We start from the raw sequence: 7,635 nt of genomic DNA, 5'->3' as shown, positions 1-7,635 counted from the left end.
GGTCAATGCAGAGGCACAAGATGATGGACCTGAACTTGGGTGGTGATGGGGACAGATGACATAGAAGGAGGGATGTGTGGGAGTGGAGCCAACTTGCCAACAACTACTTGTAGGGGTCTCAGGAGAGGGGCCTCTCAGGGATAGTGCTCAGGTTTGTAGCTTGAACAATTGGGCAAGGGTGAGGCAAGGAGCAGAGGGACTCATTTGCCGACTTGGGAGCAGGTTTGAGGGGCATTGCACCATGAGTTCAGACTTAATATGTCAAGCTTGAGATGTCTGTGAGATGTTCAAGTGGAGATTCTATGGATATGATTAGATGCACAGAGCTGGAGCTCAAGAGAGAGAGAGAACTGGGGGATGCTGTGGGTAACTGAAGTCATGTACCAGGCTGAGATTGCAGGGAAGGGAGCAGAGTCTACAGGGAGGGGTGGCCAGAGGGCTAAATCTGGGACACCAGTGTTTAAATACTGGGTATACAGGGAAGAACTGGCTAAGAAGATGGGCTGGGAGTGGCATTGAGGAGCCAGGGGAACCTTGGCAGAAAAGCATTGCCCAGAACATCGGAGCCTCCTGCAAGAAGGAAGGTGTGGCTAATGCGATAGAAACCTGAGCAAATCTAGTATCAAGGGGACTGAAAAGCATCCCGGGAGTTAGCAACATTAAGATCAAGGATGACCTTCACAAGAATAGGTGCCTGCCATGGAGTGAGTGGAGGGAATCAGATAAAGGCAGGTTTGTGGATGATGTAGCACGATGCTAAAGGATGTCCCGTCTGGTGGCTTCTATCTTCTCTACGAAGAATGAGGCAAGTTTATTCTCAAAGAGTGAGGGAGTCAGAGGAGAAGTCAGAGATTCAAAAGGGTGAAAAAGGTTTCAAGTATGTATCAGGGAGAGGTATTTGTCAGAGGTTAGCGTTTTTGGCAACAAGGTTTGGGGATAATGAAAAGATTCCCCATCAATGGCCTTCAGCCACCGTACACTACGCATACCAAAATCGAACAGACCCCTTTCTCTTTTCACCCACCCTTCCCAGTTTCTTATCTTGATCCTTGGCACCACCACCCAAACCATGTTTCTAAGGCATACACTGCAGAGTGAGCCTAGATTCATGCCTCCCTAACATCCTGATTGCAATCAGACCCAAAGGGCAGCTGACATGAATATCACCACTCACCATCACAGCTCTCCCTCCAATACAATGCTGCATCCACCCACTTCCTTCTCCACTATATCAGGATGCTGAAAAAAAATCACGGGGAAGTACAGAGCTTTTTGTAACAGATACCCATGTACCTGCCACTTATTTAATGACTACTAACATTTTGCCTTATTTCTCTTAATTTTTACTTTTTTTTAAAAAAATGCAGTAAGTACACTGACATCCTTGCCTTCACAACGTTTGTGTTTCATCTGATTCATATTTTTAATAGATAAAAGTCATATTGTACAAGACTTAAAGTATGAGAATTTGCCCCTTTCTCATGTACCGACTGTGTCGTCTGGTGCTGTGAGCATAGTTCAGCTGGTCTGTAATGGGGAACAGGAAGAGGCAGTGAGATACCACACCGCCCAAAATCCCAATTCTTCATCCTTCCATGTGTCTCATCTAAAGAATCCACAGAACCAATCTTCTTTTGACAATTCAGTTCGGGTGTAATTTAGACTCAGAGTTGGGGCCTGCTTGGTTCCCAGACCCATGCTCTTTCCTGCCTCTACCAGACCACCCTGGAGAATGACATGGCAACACGTCACAGTCTCAACTGCCTTCAAGGTTGCAAAAATTATGAGTAGGGTATGCAAAGGTACCTGGGTGCCATTTTCACAGAGCTTCTGGGCCAGTGGAGCAGGGCCTTAGGTCCCACCACCCTGGTGAGCACAGAGGTCAATGTTTCCATATGACAATGGAAGCAGCCCGAGGGTCTATGGCTTTTGCTGCCATTGCAGGATGATTAGATATTTAGGATCTGGACTAGACAAGATGCAAAGCCCCTTCCAGCTCTCACTGTGTTATAGCCCTCAGTTTGCACCTCTTCATGCGTATTCTGCGGCTCGTGGGAGCTGGAAGCCTCAACCGCCAGTCGTTTTCAGCACCAGACCATATGGTGGAAGGAACAACAAATTCCCAGCGTGGCTGAGCCAGCACAATATGGTTTTTGCTCAAGTGGAGGAACTTCCATCAGTCCAAATTCCATAGAAGCAAGTCACGTAATACATATTTCACCCTGTAGGTAGGCACAGGATGGTCTAACCCAGATACTACCTGTCATTCAGAAAATAGAAACTAAAATTCCCAAACTTTTATTGAGTAGCTATTGTATATTAGGTGCTTCTAGGGCCATAAATATGAATAATACTGGCCCTGGGTTTGAGGTGTTCAGGAGCCAGCTGGAGAGGCAGACACACAATCAAATAACATTTAGCAGCAGGGCATTAAATTCTGGACAATGCAGAAAACAGAGCACAAGACTGTATATTACCAGTCCCCTAGCTGCATCTCTTCAGCTGCCCCGTCACTTTGCTCCCTTCCTTGCTAATGTTGTCTACATCTTCCACACACTACTCACTTTACTAAAATCTTGCTTCCCACTCATACCACTTCAAAAAGCTAATTCCACCAAGGATATCACTGACTCTAAATGTCTCTCAATCCAATGGGCATCTCCCTCTCTCCTTTCCTTCCTTCTTTTCTTTCTTTGCCTCTTGTCAATATCTAGCTCAGTTTCCCTGTCCTCTTTCTTCCACTGATCTCATGCTCTCTCCTGTAGCTTGCTTGCTTTCCTCTCTGTTCTCTCTCTTAGCCTCCTTGGTTGGTGTGTCCTTTTCTGTAGGGCTCAATGGTCCCAGGGCTCTGTTCACTGCACACTCTTCCTGCCTCATCAGCTCACTATCGCTTGGTCACTTCATTCATTCTCAAGGCTCCAATGACCATCCTGTGCTGAGAATGCCCCAACCCCCAGCCTGAGGCTCCCATCTGGTGAACATCAGGCCCGCATACCCAATGACCACTTGGATGAATGTGGGGCAGCTCTACCTCCACTTGTCTCAGACCCAACTCGTCATCTTTTCTATACCTGCTCCTCTTCCTATGTTTCTTATCTTTGTGGGTGGCATTGCTCCCCATCCATTTTCTCAATTCAGAAGTGTAGGAGTCATTCATGAGACCTATTTTGCGCTTACTGCACAAGCCCTCCAATTTATCCACTCCTCTCTGAATCATCAAGGTCCCTCACCTGTCTCATTGCCCCCAGCTGTTTACTTATTTGCAGGCTGGCCCCTCTCCATTCCTTTCTTCACTGGGCAGTTGAAGCAATTTTTAAAAATGGAAATGAGATCATATTATTCCCCTGCTTAAGGTCTTTAAATGGCTCCAATCTCCATTGCGGTAAAGTAAAATCAACTAATATAGAAGTATTTTAGGATCTTACTGAAATCAATGTTAAGTCCTTTTTTCATGCCTAATTTTGACTCTTCTATGATAAAGTCATAAGGAGGAAATTTCAATACATGGAGATACAGAGATGAATCCAAGGAGTTTTCTACCATCCTCTTTACCTTCTGCCATAAACAGCCTCAAATGACATTCAGATATTGCCCACCCTGGCTTTGGTCAGCTGTGCTACTTTGATTCAGTTGTTCTGAAATAATTCTTTTTTTAAGTCTGAGCAATTCTGGATACATATCTTTTGTTTCTGGAGGGAATGGTCATACCCAGAAGGTTTTGCCTGCAACTGGACAATTGCCTCAAAAATAGAAAGTATTTTAAGTCCTTCATTACCTTCCCAAGGCAAAAATGGTTGATAATCCGTGATGACATTTAATGATACCTTCATTACTTCATAGGAGGTGGGTTTGGTGGGAAGGATCTATTCCAGGGTTTATAATAGACAGAAAGCTAACATAATTTCTACACTAAAAGATTTCCTGCTGGTTTTATAAACATTGCATGTTATATTTGCTGCAATATGTGAAATATATCTTTCCTAAAAATGCATACACATTATGTCATGATATGGTGATATGGTTTGGCTGTGTCCCCTCCCAAATCCCATCTTGAATTGTAGTTCTCATAATACCCACATGTCGTGAGAGGGACCTGGTGGCAGGTAATTGAATCATGGGGGCAGTTATCACTCACAGTGATAGTGAATGAGTTCTCACAAGATCTGATGGTTTTGTAAGGGACTTTTCCCCTCTTTGCTCATAATTCTCCTTGCTGCCGCCAAGTGAAGAAAGACATGTTTGCTTCCCCTTCTGCCATGATTGTAAGTTTCCTGAGGCCTCCCCCACCCTGTAGAACTATGAGTCAATTAAACCTGTTTTCTTTATAAATTAGTCAGCTTCAGGTATGTCTTTATTAGCACATGAGAACAAATGAATACACTATGCCTTAAGTTCAAAGACAAATCCATAATGTCTTTTCACAGGAGAGAGAAAACATTACTAACAGCATGGTGAGTGCTGGGGACACAGGCCCGCGGGAAGCTGATTGCTGGTGCCCCAGGAGGAGCTTCAGGCCTTTCCACAATCTGGTTGATGCCACCTCTCTGACCCCATCTGCTGCCTCTTTTTCTCTTCCACTCTCTGCTCTTGCCACAGCCATGTGGGCCTTCCTTCAATTCCCATGAGAGCAGCCGTGCTCTCTGCTCTCTTGATCCCTTTGCATGTGCTCACCAACTCTGCTCATCCCTTAGGTGTCAGTTGAAGTGCCTCTTCTTCAAGGAGACATATCTGAGTCCTGCTCCCATGGAGAACGAGAGAATGCCCAAGAGTCAAGCCCTCCCAGTCGGACCTGGCATAGAGTGAGCACTCACCATGTTATAATCACCATCGTAGCACTTGAGCCACTCACTTTAATTACGTGTCTAAATTTTGCTAGATGGGAAACTCCCAAAGGGCAAAATTCATGTTTCTCTTTTTCATGGCTACATCTTTCATGAAACCCAGCAATTAGAACATGGTAGGTGCTCAATGCATAGTTTTTGAATAAACATAATAAATACACAAGCAAATGAATGAATAAATAATTGAATAAATTATTGTGGGTATGCCAAAGTGTAGGAAAGGATCTGTGGTTACTTTGGTCAAAAAAGACATCTTGGAGAAGCTGAAATTCAGCTGAGTCTTAAAGGGTAAGCAGAATTCACACAAAGAGGAAGTGAAAAGATGCCTGCAGAATGGGAGAAAACGACAGCAAATTATACTTCAGATAAGGAACTTGTATCCAAAATACACAAAGAACTCACAATGCAACAATAAAAGGACAACCCAATTTAAAAATGGAGAAAGGATTTGAATAGACACTTCTCCAAAGATATATGTAGGTGTATATTCACACAAGCTAGACAAAATGAACAATAAGCACATGAAAAGATGCTTTCACCATTAGGCATTAGGGAAATCCAAATCAAAACCACAATGAGATGTCACTTATTTTGGCATCAATTGGATGCCAAAATAAGAAAAGATGGACAGTAAGTTTTGGCAAGAATGTGAATAAATCGAAACCCTCATGAACTATTGGTGGGAATGTACAATGGTGCATTCACTTCAATAAACAATTTTGCAGTTTCCCAAAATATTGAACATAAGAGTAACATCTGATGAGAAATTCCACGCTTAGGAAAATACCCGAGATTGAAAACATATCTCTACACAAAAAAACATGTACAAGGATGTTCATAATAGCACTATTGATATGGTTTGGATGTGTGTCCCTTCTAAATCTCGCATTGAAAGGTGATCTCCAATGTTGGAAATGGGGCCTGTTGGGAGGTGCTGGGTCATGGGGACAGTTCCCTTATGAATGGCTTGGTGCCTCCCTTCTGGTAATGAGTGAATTCTCTATTCATTCACACAAGATCTGGTTGTTTAAAAGAGCCTGGAACCTCTGCTCCCTGTCTTGTCATGTCACATCTGTTTCCTCTTTCGCCTTCTGCCATAACTGAAAGCTTCCTGAGGCCTCACTAGAAGCAAATGCCAGCACTATGCTTCCTGTACAGCCTGCATAACTGTGAGCCAATTAAACCTCTTTTTTTTTTTGTAAGTTACCCAGCCTCAGGTATTCCATTATAGCAACACAAAATGGACTAAGACAATTATAAACACTAGCCCACACAATGGAAACAACCCAAAGTCCATCAGCTGATGAATGGAAGAACGAATGTGGTACATCCATACAATGGAATGTTTGGCCACAAAAAAGGCTTGAATTACCAATACATTCTACAACATGGATGAATGTTGAAAACATTCTCTGTTAAAGAAGCCAGTTGCAGAAGGCCACATATTGTGTGATCCAATTTATATGAATTGTCCAGAATAGGAAAATCTGTAGAGACAGAAAGCAGATCAGTGGTTTCCAGGAGCTGGGGAACTGGGGAGTGACTGTCAGTGGGTATAGGGTTACTTTTTGTGGTAATGAAAATAAACTGAAATTAAATAGTGGCAGTGAAACTGTCCCTAATAAAATTTTATAAAATCAACTAAGGAAAAAAATCCTACTAGGCTTGCAGCACAATCAGCAGTAATCAGCAATCCACCTTACCCTTTGGCCTGCTTCCTTGTAGCTAGCTGCTTCTTACTACCCCAGGATAACATAGCCCTGTCACAAGTCTCTTTGCTCCTTTTCTGTTATGTAAAGTCTAAGACATTATAAAATAATAAGCATTCTGTTTTGAGTTTCTGTTTGGGTCCTGCATACTGATAAAACTACCAGTGCCAGCTGGGCTGAAGGGCCCAATAGGGAGCTGACTTATGGGAAAATGCAGTTTCCACATTCTAATAATTTTATTCCCTTTATCCCAACCAATCAATAACACCAATTTTCCAGCCTCTTTCCCTCCATGATCCCCTTGTAAACCTTTGCACAGAACTCCCTGGGGAGATGGATTTGAGGCTTGAGGATTCCTCCCATCTCCTCACTCAGTGGCCTGGAGATAATTCAACTCTTTTCTGCAAGCCCTGTTGTCTCAGTGTATTGGTCTGTTGCTGCACACTGGATGTTCAGACCACCCACTGGATGCAAACTGGATGCAGTGGAAAGATGAACTTCACATTCCTGTGACAGTGATGGCCGAAGAACTCTACGAGTAGACTAAAAACCACTTAGCTGTATACTTTAAAAGGGCAGATTTCATGGTGTGTGAATTATATATCAACAAAGCTATTACACACAAAAAGAAACAGTGATTAGGACAATGTGGCAGGTATGGTATGGGATGAACTTGGAACCAACTCATAGTAGGTTGGGGTCTGTGAGGTCCCTTGAAGCATCTTATTATGACAGTGATAACAGTTGAGTGTGGCCTGGCAAGATACACTTGACACATTTGACCAGGATGCATAGGGAGGGTTTGGAATGGGAGGAAATGAGGACCATCTTTCAGTGACTAAGGATATGTATTTGTAATCAGCTGGGCTGGAGTTTGAGTGGCATCTTGTTTGCAGAATTGAATAACTTCCTGGTCTTGGCCTTAGCACCATCTGCCATGTGCCAGACTGAAAAGGCCTCCCAGGCACTGAAAGATGATTCACCCCTCCCCAGTCCTCACGATCCTAGAGAAGCTCTATTATTTCTCAGCTACTTTCTCATCAACACCATCTGGGGACAGCCTGGCTTACAGCCGTTTTCCCTTG

Source organism: Mandrillus leucophaeus, unplaced genomic scaffold, assembly GCF_000951045.1.
Source record: "Mandrillus leucophaeus isolate KB7577 unplaced genomic scaffold, Mleu.le_1.0 Scaffold254, whole genome shotgun sequence".
NCBI classification, from domain to species: Eukaryota; Metazoa; Chordata; class Mammalia; order Primates; family Cercopithecidae; genus Mandrillus; species Mandrillus leucophaeus.
The sequence above is the reverse complement of the archived record's forward strand: the minus strand, read 5'-3'. Positions refer to the sequence as shown.